General features: G+C 37.7%; 2 long non-coding RNA genes across 12 annotated transcripts in view; one reads left to right on the forward strand and one right to left on the reverse strand.

The window, feature by feature from the left end:
• The window catches only part of LOC106016894 (uncharacterized), a 313,059-nt gene that overhangs the window by 97,544 nt on the left and 201,142 nt on the right, over positions 1-14,373 (forward strand). The window lies entirely within an intron of this gene.
• Positions 1,778-14,373, reverse strand: part of LOC106016902 (uncharacterized) — a 54,865-nt gene continuing 42,269 nt past the window's right edge. The window contains exon 4 of the long non-coding RNA XR_011809731.1: positions 1,778-2,896. This is a non-coding gene — a long non-coding RNA (uncharacterized lncRNA). The remainder of the gene's footprint in view (positions 2,897-14,373) is intronic.

Raw genomic sequence — 14,373 nt, forward strand, 5'->3', positions numbered from 1 at the left:
AATATAGTATTAAAGCTGTGTTGCACTGGACTCAAAAAAAATAAAAATAATTTGATGTTTCCCTCCCAGATTTTATGTATTTTCCTCCCAGAAATGCTTAAATGTCCTATTAGTGCTGGTAGACTGAAAATGGGGAGTCAAATGACTGATGGAAGTACAGAAGTCCTTGAAATGTGGGCTTACCTTTAAAATAAAATCTACAAAAATATTTAGACACTGACGTTCCATCAGTTTCATGTTGGTGCCTGAATATCTTTGAGGATCTAGCCCTTTATTATAGTGTAGGTAAACAGAAACATCTAAGATAAGACAACCTGAGTTTTAAAGAGCCTCAACATCTGCAGTTATTATTAACTCCAATGGAAGCTGCATGTTCAGTGGCAGGAAAGTGGAGCCTAAAAAATCTATGCAAAAAAAAAACAACAAACAAACAAACAACAACAACAAACACACACACACACACAAAACATATTTTACTAGAATAAATTTATTCATTTGTCCTTATGAATAATTTCTGCAGCTTCACTGTCTGATAGGCGATCCTCTTTACGTGGCTCAGTCCTGTCCCTTTTCTTGTGGAGATTAAGAAAGAAAATGATTAATAAGAAGGTTTTGCTGTCTAGGTACTGATCCCAGAGCTGTGGTGCACAACATTTTTGGAATGCAAGAGAACAATAAACTTTACCTGAAGGTTGCTTCCACACTTATTTCATTTGCAGTGCTTCTTGTTTATTCTCATACTTTTCAGGTGAAGTATGTGCTTTATAGTTTGATTAATAAGATTGGAGGTTCCTCGTGAAAGTCATTTAAAGGGCACATTTGTCCATTTTCCAGAACTTTCCTGAGTTTTGCACAATTTTTATGAATTTGAAACCCAGTTCAGTGATGGCTATAAATCAGCATGTATGTTCATTAAAAGAGAGAGAGAATGGGAATGGTTTGTGTTACTTTTTTTTTTTCCTTTCTTTCCTATTTCCTTGTTCTAATTCCATCCTGGCATTTGACATGTAGCCTTTTTTTTTTTTTTTTTTTTTTTTTTTTTTGCAAAAAAACATGCAAACAGTTCAAACAGTTGCTCCTCTTACAGATCTGATGCAATAACAACGCTGGTATCAGCCTCAGTGAACTGGAATTTCCTGCATAGTGGACATACCATACCGGAATCGTCAGTTAGTTAAGCCACCAGATAAACTATGACTTTCTCAAAGCTGCTGCTTCCATTACAGAATATAGGCCACTTAGCTTCCTCCATACAGTCTGCCCTAGGAAGACTTCAGCATACTCTTCCAGAGCCAAATAGCTTGAAAGGCTGTCACTTCAACCTCATGACAGCAGAGCTTCTCTGCTTTCAAAGATAGGTCCATGGTCTGTAGCAGTAGCAAGTGGTTACTTATATTTATAATTATGTTTTGGAAATGTCTCCATGAGAGTACATTCTTTTCAAGCTAATACTGCTGGCTTACTTTGAACAAGTCAACTCCTTTGCTATCTTAGCTAACAAGGATTGCTTTGCAGTATTAGGTCCTTGGTGTAAAGTCAGAAAAAAGGCTCCAGAGTCATCCTTTCTGCAGAATGTAATCCCCATATATTTGTCCCATCTTATTTTCTAAACACTTCTGATTTTGCCTAGTATAAAAATCACTCTGACTTCCCTAGGGAAAAACACTTTCCAACAAATCTGTGCAGGAACAGTCTCTGGTAAAATGGAACAGCAGAAAGAAACACACTCTTCACAGCATACATTAAAGTAACCAGAGTTGGTAGCCCGGTAGCAAAATGTCTGTTTCTGGTACATGGAAAATGTGTTAAAGTATAATTCATATTGTTATGAAGTAATAACTTTCTGAAAAATGTAAAAAAAACCAAGAGGGTAAAACAAAAAAATATTCTTTTCTACTTTTTGCCCAAGAAAACAATGGCGAGGTTTTAATTTAGCAGGTGTTAAGTTCTTATTCCTTTGGCTGAGAAACTGAATAATCAGATATGCTTACTGACCTGTTTTGAATAGAAAGTGCCAAAGGAAAAAGAAAAAAACAAAAACTTTTAAATAGCAGTTCCAAAAGGAATGTGTAAAGTTGAAAAAATAAATAGTGAAAGTGCTTTTTTTCCCTCCTATTCAGTCTGAACATCCAAATCACAGCTTGTGGCTATTTTCCTGAGTTTTGCCAGCTGCCCCTAGCAAAAAGAGCCTGTGATATTCTTTCCTAGTAACTACAGGTTGCATTGAGATTCCCCTTAGCCTCCTCTTTGTCAGACTAAGCGAAGAGCATCCTCAACCACTTCTCACAGGTCGTGTGCACTCGGCTTCTCTGTTGAACCTTCCCAGTCTTTGCCCATCCATTAGCTTGTCCTTGTGGTGTGCACTATCCCATCAGGTATTCTGGATTCTGCTCATGTGGTAGTTTCAAAAGTGGCCTGGACTTGCAGTTCTGCTTTGTTTCACATGCTCTGTATATTACTGTACCTGCGTTACTTCATTACCTTAGGAAAGCCTCCTCCTCTCTCAAATACAGCAGTGTGACCAAAGAAAGCATATCTTTGCTGGTTGACATGGGTGGTGTAGCTGTGCATTCATTGGCAGTTGAATGCATCTGCTCCTTCCCGGGCTCTTATCCTTGACCAGAAAAATAGCATCACCTCAGCCCTTGTTCCACCTTGTCTCCAGAGCTTGATTGTCTTTGATCTGCTCAGGGATACCTCTAGCTGTGTCACTGGTGCCTTAAAGGTTGAATGCCAGGGACAGTAGTCAGAAGGCTGGAAACTAGAAGTCTATTCAAGTCTAAAAGAGTCCCAATGAAACTGTAATGATCTACAAAGTGTGTTCTGATCTTCCTCCACTTTGCATCCCAAAGGAAGACAACTGTAAATGCAGGTGACTGCATCATTTATTGCTGAGCTGCAAGAGAAATGAAATCATTAGAGTTATAAATTCTGAATTCACATTTGAAAACAAGGAAGCTAGGGTCCTAACCCTGGAAAACATATCTACACTCACAGAAACTGTGATTTTAGAGAGATACAGAAGGATTGATTTAACAGTAACCTGCCAGCAACAATTCAGTCTGTAAAGGATAATGTCAATTTAGCAACATTTAAAAAATGTTGTTGTTTGCTTTGCTTCCATTATATTTCATAATTTCTACCTAGAACATCAAATTGTGATATATTCCACGCTGAAGTAGTGAAGAATAGCAGGTACACCATTACAGTGTTAAAGCACCATGATGACTTCACTTTTTTCTTTTTTTTTTCCTTCTTTTCTCATTCTAAACAGCTATTAACAGTGAAAGCTGTGTGGTAAAGCTGGTATCAGAATGCAGAATACTTTGGCATTCTTGGGGGATTTATGGAATACAAAAGGCGCCGAGTTTCCTTCCTCGTGCATACATATATTCAGATAGGTAGGTATGCATTTACATGCCCACATAAATGCAGGTACTCAGTCTAATTAGCTCAGAAAGGGTTAATCAAGGGCACTGTTACCTCTCCAGTTGGAACTAGCTTGCCAGTCAGAAAAGATATGAAGAAACTGGTAGCCTAGGGCAAGTGAGGGAAGTGAGTGGGATGTTGTATGGTATTTTCACAGCTTTGCTCAGCCTGTTTCAGAAGTGCTGCTGAAGGCAATGTGAGGTGTGCAGGGCAAGCAGCTGGGAGTGGAGGAAAGAACAAGAAAATCTTTTGCTGCTGAAGTTATGATCCTTGAACTGTCAGACAAAAGTGGCTTTTCCCTGGCAAAAGAGGAAAAGGTAGCTCTTAATATGACAGAACTTGTGAACCATAGGTCTAGAAATACGGCCATTCGGACTTGGATGTGACTTCTAATTCTCTCTAATGGCTAGTGTATGCTATTCCCTTTGGATAGCAATGTGATAAAATGGACGGTCTTACTGTGGGGCTAAAGCAGAAACTGAGTTCTGTCATACCTTTCTGTAAAAATGAGTGCTTGTAGGGTCTTTTTATCTATAAACTTTACTTTCATCCTTACTCTTCATAAGTAGTGGGATGGATGAGAAGGGAAGAAAAGCACCTCATGAGGTTGCATTGAATGTAAGTTGAGTATTAGAGAGGAGGTGGAGCTTCATCTCATTCAATATATTTAATACAGCAAGTTTCTGAGGTAAAACGACTTTACAGTATGCTAACAAGTGTATGATACATGAACCGTCCATAGAAATATTTAGCACTTTGGGTTGTTTCTACAACTTTGAGATGATACACGATGTTTTATTCTTCCCTGTTGAATAATCACATAGAGCTCAATGATGCATAGCACTGCAGATGATACCAATGCAGATAGCAAATGCCATCTTTGGGAATGGAATATGATAATCTGAGTGGAAATGATTATACAGTGAAATAGTTTATTATTCCAAAGTAAGGAAGTTCTAAATAAAATGTATCTCTTAAAAAACAAACAAACAACTACTTCAGAAATCAGCCTTCAGAAAACATGAGAAGCTGATATGTAAAGGTCTTTGGGAAAGCACACTGACAGAGAAATGAGTGAAGAAGTGTTGCCATCTAATGAAAGCAGCTGCTGTAACAATATAATTCTAAACAATTTCTACAGGAAGTAAAGATAAGAAACAGCGAAGGATGTAATGAAGTTCTAGAAAATCATTATAAGAGGAATACAAAGGAACAATCATTTTGCAGGATAGGAGTGCAAGCTGCAGTTGACCCTGAAGAGGCTTAAGGGGTGAATGACTTCTGTTTCTGTTTTCAGGCATTGTTTTTTAGTTAAAATATTTATGAAGTATTTTTAGAAGGAGGCAGAACAATAATCCTATAAACCACAAATACAGAAGTAACAGTTTGGAGGATGTCTAGATAAATAAATGTGGCCATGTTGCATGGGCCTAATGAGAACTGACACAGTATACTTAATTTATTAGGACCGTCTCTTTTGATAGTGGATAGGGAATGAATGCCACCAATGATTTGAGTATTTGCTCTGTCTTCTGAAGAAAATGGAGGTATAGAATGCATCCTCTGGGCTAGTTCCAAATACCAATGGGGTACTTTATTACTTAAAAGGGTCTTTGGTGTCAAATCTGTTGCAAGGTACCAAAGAAACCAAGGTAAGGCAGAGGCCTGTGATGGTGGTTGAATTGCTTATCCTCGAAGAAAACAAAACAGTGTGATTCTGGGCTAGGTAAAAGTGCTTTTCTGAATGATCTGCATTAAGGCCTTGTGCACAAGTGCTTTAAAAATAACAGCAGACCTGTTTGCAGCTGAGAAGTCGTGTAGAATACAGAACTGGATTTGCCTTTCTGCAATTTTTTTTGTATTTTATAACTAGTGAAGAGAGGCTAAATTACATGAGGAAATGCTGTTTCACATGTAGAGGAAAGACACAGGGGCAGGGAGATGTTTTCTGATGAGGCGGTTTCTTCAGTTCTAAAGGTAATGGAAAGGTCTGGTCTCACTCTATAACAGTATCCACCCCTCCAGATGGAAGAATAATATAAACAAGTCTGTGAAATAGTACTGCTAACCATCCTGGCTGTACGATAGAACTGAGCCTTACATCTGCTGGGAATGAAGAAGCTAAAACAGTGCAGAGCCTGCAAATGACTGTTGGCAGGAACATTGCCATAAAAATAAAATGCCTTTCTCATGTCTCCTGGCAGGCATGTGGATCAGGAATTTCAATAAACACTTATTTCTGACAGACTTTGGGACAGACATATGCATACACACAAACATATACATATACAGGTATATGTAGGGACAGTTATAAGTCTTAGCAATGGTACCAAAAGTTCCCCTTAATTAGGAGAAAATTTAAGCAGCTCCCTTATATGTCTCTACAGCCTTAATAACAAAGAAATTTAAGTTGCCTTCTTGTCCCACTCTGTGCAGGAATATGAAAATGTTAAAATATCTGTAAGTCAGTGGTTACAAGCATGGATAATCTTCATGGATTAACTTGACATAAAAGATGGCTGAATATGAAATAAATGCATAACTTATTCTTAGGAAAGTTGTTTTTAGGGCATCATATGATGTCTTTAGTCATGTGTCTACATCATGCTCTCAGAGGTTCGTGCTACGTGGATTTCTGAAACTCAAAATAAGATAAAAAGAGCTTGAGTTTTCACAGCACTGGTGATCTTTTCATAAAGAGTTTTTCTGCTAATTATTTCAAGACTAGGCAAATCTAGAGTAATACAACATGTTATAACAATGCAGTGCTGAGATTGTTGATTAACAGATATAAAGAATTCCAGCTTTATAACAGTGTCCTCTGCCTTACACTAGTTCACTTCCAAGGTTCCCTAGAGCATGCAATAGTTTCTGTATCATACACAGCTAGAAATTCCATACCTCTGACAGTGCCAAATCCACTATAAATTGAATTAACTATGTCCTTTATTGTAATTTATTGCTCCCAGTCTGTGGGTTGCTGCAACAGTTTCAAACATCTGGACTTGTCATATCATATTATCTCAGAACAATAATCATAAACTGGGAGATGGGTCTGTTTAATAAAGTGATATCTTTGCAGGGCCACAGAATCACAACCAAGAGCATACGTGTGTCCCTACTTAGGACTTTTTATGAAGACAATGTACACTGTACCACTTCATGCCTTCATCTCAGATTTTGAGTGGGGATTGATTTAATAGAAAGGATTTTGGTTGGATTTATTTTTTTAAAGAGAGGGCTGGACATTATTCTTGAGCAGGGCAGGGAAAAAAACCACCTGTTAGAAGATTTCTACTAAGGTTTCATTCGTGCTATATGGTATATAACCTTTTCAGTAGCCACTCAAAGAGGTGAATGTCTAATGAAATCCGTTTCATGATCTGCATTTGTGAGAAGGTCTTGTATTTGTATTTTGACAAAGGAAAACATCCCTTTACTGATTTATCTATGTTTTATCTGGTTTTCTTTTCATTTTTATAAATTATGATAAATAACTAAAATACTTTCCAACATTCTTTTTACAAATTATTATTCTTATTGTTACAATAACAATCTCTGAAGATTCTTTTGGACACATGGAAAGCATGTATAAACCTAGATTGTCCACAGCCCACCTGTAGCTGCCACCAGTCCCCTCCCCTCCTAGTGGCATGTTTTGGGAGGACTAAGAGTAAGTTCATCTCTACAGAATAACCTCAGTGCTAGACAACGGGCATATATGAGCCTGGTGAGCCACTTACGTGCCATGTGGGAGTGCATTTTGGAAGTGAGTGGTGTAAGCCTTAGGATTTTCAGAAGTGCTGATTGTGCTGACACAGATGTATGTATGCAGATGGTTTGTGTTCTCTGCCTGTGCTTGCTGCTGAACAGACATCCACCATGTTGAGGTGCTTTGGGCCAAGGCTACCTGCCTGTGCTGACAGGATATATTGGGTCAAATGCAGTGTAATGCTAACGTACCTGCCTGGCTTCTGCACTGTCTGGCTTGTCTTTGTCAGGGGCTAAGTGCAGGGAAGTAAAAAGCTAGTTTACACCTATGCACATACTGCTAATGTCAGATGAATTTTATTGACTGCAAATCTTCCAATGACTTATGCATCTTTGAAAATCTCCCTCCTCTTAGGCTATGAAGAATTTGACTTTATATTTTCAGTCTGGAAAGCCAGAATACAGTAAAGAGCACACATCAGCTTTGGATGTGAAACAGCCTCTGATCAGGTTTTCAGTTTAAAGGCATTGTAATTTGCTTTTAATTTATACTGAAGTAGCAAATCATTTGTGTAACTAACTGAAATTTTGTGTACAAGTCTTTTTATAAGTTAGCAGTAAGTAAAAAGTATATTTGTACAGAAATGTACAGGTATAATCAGTATTGCTCACTCTTCTATTTCAAAATCTTAATAATGAGAGCCTCTTCTCAAAGAGACCTATATCAGGTATTTCATTCTGCATTCAATATGCAAGATACTTGTCACAGTAAGCTCTATTCTTGGATTTCTTTTGTCATTCTCAGTTTGTAAGCTATACAGTGTGCTGTCTGCAAAACAAGAGTTCTGTTTCATGAAAAACTAAATGAGGTTTCAGGATGTTTTTTGTTGCTTCTCACATACAAAACCAAAGTCCTTGGAAATATTTCATGGCAAAGCAAGCAACATACCCATAAAACAAATCTCTCAGTACTCTTGTGTGGGTGGCTGAAGTTAACGTCTCTTGCTGATCCTCCTCTCAGTTCAAACTACAAGTTTTAAAAAAAGAAAATTGATTTTTCCTGTAGCTATAAATGGCAGGTCTAAAATGAACAGTCCCCATATTTAGATGAGATGTCAGAGTAGTACAACAGGCTCTTTGCAGCCCCAGTTTCTGCATGGCAGTTCTTTCTTCACTGAGAGCATTCAGCTGCTTGCTTTCTCCATTCTCTCTCTCAACCCCTCTCTCTCTCTCTTCCCCCCCTCCCCCAGCTCTCGCTTGGAGAAGACAATGGGTAATCTTGTTCACCCCTCCCTACAATTTTCAGGGCACCTAGTTGTGGATGCTTGGTTTAGGTAGAAAAGAAAAGAAGCTTTTCTGCAACTACAGCCTCCTCTTCCAGGGAAGCCTTGTAATTCTCTGCATAGACCTCCCCTGAAATTCCAAATCTTTTTTTTTTTTTCTTTTTTTTTTTTTTTTTTCTGTTCTATTACTCCCAGATGCTGCTCTGCTTTCCTAATTTGTTCCCACTGGGAATATGCTCGCCACCTTTCTTGTCTGGAAATAAGGAACTCATTTAGGAAACACTATTGCCCTTAGAACGTAATGTGGTTTCTCTCAAGTTTACATTTTTTCTACCATAAAATATATAGTACAATCACCACAAGCTTTAATTTGTTTAAAATGTTCTTTTCTTGTTATGTGTTATTTCTGTTACTGAAGTCCATTAATGGGTCTTTTAAAAAGTCAGTTGGCACATACTGCTTAACTGCACAATTGAAAGTAGTTCAGTTTGAAGCTCAAATTTGAAAGCATCAGTATGGTGTATGTTACTGCAGTGTGTATGACAACAGTATATTGTTTGGCTGTACCTGAGACAGAACAAAATAAACTCTCAGATCTCTTTGAGGGAGACAGACTGCTATGATGTTTCTCCTTATATGATAACCAAAGCACATATATTTTACAGAATCACAGAATGGTTGAGGCTGGCAGGGCCCCCTGGAGCCCACCTGCTCCTAGGCAGGGCCACCCAGAGCAGGGTGCCCAGGCCCATGTCCAGGCAGCTTTTGGAGATCTCCAAGGAGGGAGACTCCATAACCCCTCTGGGCAACCTGTCAGTGCTTGGTCACCCTCACAGTAAATAAGTTCTTCCTGATATTCAGATAGAACCTCTTTTATTTACCTATTTATTTATTTATTTATTTATTTATTTTTCCAGTTTCTGCCCATTGCCTCTTGTCTTGGCACTGGGCACCACTAAAAATAGCCTGGCTCTGTCTACATTGCATTCTCCTTTGGGTATTTGTACACGTTGATAAGATCTGAGCTCTGAGCCTCCTGTTCTCCAATCCCAACTCTCTGTATGGAATAAATAGCCTATCTTACTTAAATAATATAACTTTTTCATGTTGATATTTCTTATGATTTTCTCAAATGTCAGTATTACCCAAAGGAAGCAGTTGAATTATATAAACTTATTTTCTGGAATTAGTGATGGCACTGAAAAACAGTTTGGGGAATGACAATTAATGGTACACTTGAATTACGTATCTAAAAATTTCAGCACCATTGCAGAAGAAATCAGCATGCTCCATGTATCAAAGCCTACAGACAGTATTCACTTCATACTAAAGTCTGCCAGTGCTGATTTAATGAAAACTTTCCATATATCTAGCTAATGATGACATTACAAAAGATTTTTTCATTAGGCCATTTCCCTACCCAAGTATGAAGTGCAGAATCAGAGACATGAGATATTACAGGTTACCAGCAAAGTGTCAAACAAAAAGCCACATTTATGGGTTTTATTTTATGTGTACAATTCAGGGCAGTCTTACTCATAAGATCTCATAATCTCATAAGATTAAGATTGTTTTGATGTCTGTGACCAGGTTTCATTGAAAGCCTGAATCTTTTCAGGCTAAATTCTGCACTGAGAACAAAGTGTAATCTGCCATTGTATTTCTCAGTGTTACAACGTGCAAATTTGAATGATTCAGCCTTCCTCTGCTCATGTGATGAATGACCAGATTGAGACATTTCCTGAAATGTGGTCCAGAGCTACTCACCATAAGGAATAAATAAAGAAACACAATGATGCCTTTAAGATAATATCACTAATGTTAGAGAGCAGAGAGCACAGCAGTTTTTGCATGAAGAGTCCACCCATTTTGTGTTTACTACAGTGGATACTTGCTTCATTTTATGAGAGAGTGGAGGTGTCTTTTTTTTTTTTTTTTTTTTTTAATTAGGATATATACTGCTCTCAAGTGGGACCACCCAAATCTATTTTGTAGAATTTGAATTCGTATATTAACGACTCTCTGGTGTGTCTAGATAAAGAACACTGAGGCGTGCTAGAAACAACAGCTTGTTATGACCAAGAGCACTTGTTCTTAGATTAAAAAGAATTCCACTGTGGTTTTGCAATTTAATTTTATTTTTTATATCAGCAGCTATTGTCTGATGAATACTACAGACCAGATTCACCAATAAGGTCAGATTATTAAATTCCTGAGAACAGCAATCAGTTCATTTGTATATTCTATGCGTCTCTACAAGAACGTGTAGAAGGGTAACAAGCAAGAACTTTTTTTTACCAAATGAGTGTCTCTGTTCTGTAACAAGAGCCTCTGTTCATCCTTGGCCAAAAAAAAGAATTTTATACAAAAGCTTTTCCTTTAATAAATGAATCCAGCTCTGGGTTGGATTTACTCAAATACAGTACTAATGCAGGATGAAGAGCTGATGAAAGACTACTGGCAAACACCATGGTCATCCACAAAAAGTTTTCTGCTGCATGTGTAGATGCAAGACTGCCTGCCATCATGTCTGTGAGTTTTGGGAAAAGAGGGAAGCTTGGCCAGGTGTTTGTTCATGCCTTGACAGAGGTCAAATTTCTGGAAGAAAAATATGTAATTATAGAGGTTATCTGCTAGACTGTTGTCCAACTGGCTCCTGAATTTTTGCTGTGATCAGATGTTTTACACAGAGCAAGTTTAGAACCCCAGTATACTGTGTCATCTTCAAAGGATGTCTTCTAAACTCATGTCAAGAGCTTGGTGCCACCTTGATAGCAAAAATCAGATTTATTATTTGCTTCATTACTTTTATACCAGATACCACTTTGATAGCTGCTTCAGAGAAACACTAAAAGAGATTAGAAATGATACAGAAATAACATCAATAAGCATCACAGAGCTCTGCTGCAGATGATATGGGATTAAATACAAAACCTCCCAAAGAGCTGCAAATGAAAACAAAGTATGTGCTGATTTATGTTGCGTTCTGAAGATCAATGATACTGGGATCTGGCAAAAGGCATAGGACAGCAAATTCCATAGGAGACACCTGCCTATAAGTCATGTTGCCAGTGCTGCAGAACTCAACAAAGGAATTTGACAGTGAAGCACATCCTACTGGTCTTCCATTGTTTAATTAGCCTCTGAGAGGCAAGCAAAGAAAAAATTTGTTTAAGCTTATGTTGGTGAAAAATATCTGGTCAAATGGTCAGTCCAGCAGAAAATATTTATACATGTAGCTTTCAAAGTTATGTCAAATCCACAGTATGTAGGTGGGCTCTCCAGGAGCTCCAGCTGCAAAAATCCCCCAGACCTCAGCCTGGATATCTATCATGGAGTCAGTATCTTAGGAGTAAGGATTGTCCATTAGGTACAATTTGTGCCACTTAAGATTAACACCTGAATGTGTGCAGTGAGAAATAATTATTTTATTTCAGTTACAAATGAAGGCAAGGGGTGATTCACCTCTTATCCTGGTCCCTGTCTTCATGTGATGAAATTCCCTCTTTTATTGGCCACAGTTCTTGTTGGTCTCAGCAAGAGAGGCCAAGGATAGGTGAAGTTTGAATTACTTCTTCAAATCCCTTTTGGAATGAGGCCTGTGTAACTTTGTATAAGTGTGTTGGAAAGAGAAGCTGGAGGAAGTTAGTGTTGCTCATGTATGTTGTCCTTGGTCTGTTACTAGACAACAAATCTGATTTTTGTCCATTGTGTGTATGACACTGGCTGTAGCCATGATGTGTTTGGAGAGGTTGCCTTGCCAGTCTGCAAGAAACTACTAGTTGGGGAGGCTACCAGTAGTAAATCAATACTAAATGCTAATAGTTAATCTTTTGTCAAAGTAATTTGGTCACAAGGAACAGGAGAAAGTAACAAAAATTTAATTTTCTTGTACTTCATTGGCTACATTCACAGTAAGGTCTCTGCCTGCACCCTTATGTTTTGCCAGAAAATTGATAAAGCAAACAAACAAACATAAAATAGCTTAATGCTTCATTTGCATGTTTGCAATATTTTTACCTGATAATTAGAAGTGAAGACCTGCAGACACAGGAACATGATCTTTCCATCACTGAAACTGAACTGTGGGTGTGCTGTTGGCAATCTGCTCAGTTTTGTGTTTAGGTTAAATTTGGAAACATCTGTACATCTGGGGTCTATTTTTATAAATACTAAAGCACAGAAGTAAATGTACAGGCATTTTTCTAGTACCAGAAACATTCAATATATCTAAAAAAAAAAAAAGGAATATTTAAATGGTAAATATTTTTTAGCAATACTTTGGGCTAGTAAGGTTCAAAAGCCTCCGAGGAAATATTGCAATTGGTGGTATGTATTTAAAAATAACTATCTATATTAAGCAGTGGAATGTAAATTACTCCAAGAATCAGTCAATGGAAAATAGAAAATAAGGGTAAGATTGCTTAACAATATTTCTCCAATTTCAGTGATGGAAGGACTGATGACAGCTTGTTTTAACCTCATTGAAGAGCTGTCTGTCTGACAAGAGAGCACTCTAAGTAAGAGTTATGCTGGAAGCAGCATATGGAGAATATTCCCAGCTCACTAGTTATTTCTTATTGCATTCATTCATTGTTCTTTTAAAGTAATGCAATTGATTTTTCCTCAAATTTGAAGGACTTCAAAATATTGAAATAAAAAGGAATGAGATTAATAAAAAGTAATCCTTTGAAAGAAAAAATCTGGAACACATATGAGGCAGCATGTAACACAAACATACTGTGTGAGGAAACCTTTTAAATGCAGGCATCATTAGGGATAACACTAACACAGTTAGCAGTCTGCTAAAGCGTCCCTTTCCACAGCAAATCCAGAGTGCACATGTGCAGATGGAGATGGAACATCACCCTGCAAGAGAGGCCAACAGGTGGGCTCATAGTCTCCAAGTCCTTATAATTATGGGCTTTAAAACATTTTATTGTTGGCTGTTCGCTTGAGATCAGCTGAGCTTCAAAACAAGCCAAATTCATCCTATTTTCCTGCTAACTGTAGTATCCCTTGGTATGTCTAAGAATCTTTGCCTGACCCACAGGAATGACGCAACTGAGAACTTGGGTATATGAGAGCCTTATGACAAGTTCAGGCTGTATCCGGATGTGAGAACATGCTTGCCTGTTAGGCAAGTTGGCAACTGGGAATGGGCTCAGACTCCCACTCCATCAGTAATTTAGACCATAGGTTGTCAGCCTGCGGCTCATGAATGATTTTGGACTTAGAGCTGATAGAAGGCCATCAAAAAAAGAAACCTGTTGCTGCTAAGCTTGTATTTGCTCCACAAAGGTCTGGTCAATTCTGCAACATTTACAGGGGTGTAAATTGTTTTTTTTTTTTTTGTAAATTATATTTTAAAAAAAAAGAGGGAGAGAAAGAAAGAAAGGAAGGAAGGAAGAAGGAGAAAGGAAAGGAAAGGAAAGGACTTGGTATAAGCAAGCCCTACATGTCAGTGGAGACTGTTTTTTAAATGGTTGTGTCAGTCACAGGAAGACATTTGAACTACATGCAGGGAGTAGTGAGAACAACGATTTAGGCAACTGCAAGGAAAATTCTTTATGTGAATCACATTTAATTCAATGGGAACAAGTTGAGGCCCCAAACTAGAGAAGATTAAAGAAACATTTCTAATACATCTTCTATGGAAAAACATATAATTATCTATTAATTAGAGAACTATGAAGACTTTTGGAAAGGATAGTTTTAAATTAACAAAAACCTTAATTGCACCAAAACTAATCAACTGTAAGCTAAGAACAAGTTGTTCTTGTGAAACGGCCAACAATAGATATGTGACGCAGTCTGGTTTTGGACTGACCACAGCAGTATTTTTTTTTTCAGATGGAAATAGATTATTGCTTTTTTACAGTACATATTTTTGGTAGCAATATTGGGAGGTTTATGAGGGATCATTTTGATCCTAATTAAAACAATCCTA

Source organism: Anas platyrhynchos, chromosome 5 (genome assembly GCF_047663525.1).
Source record: "Anas platyrhynchos isolate ZD024472 breed Pekin duck chromosome 5, IASCAAS_PekinDuck_T2T, whole genome shotgun sequence".
In the NCBI taxonomy this organism is placed as follows: domain Eukaryota; kingdom Metazoa; phylum Chordata; class Aves; order Anseriformes; family Anatidae; genus Anas; species Anas platyrhynchos.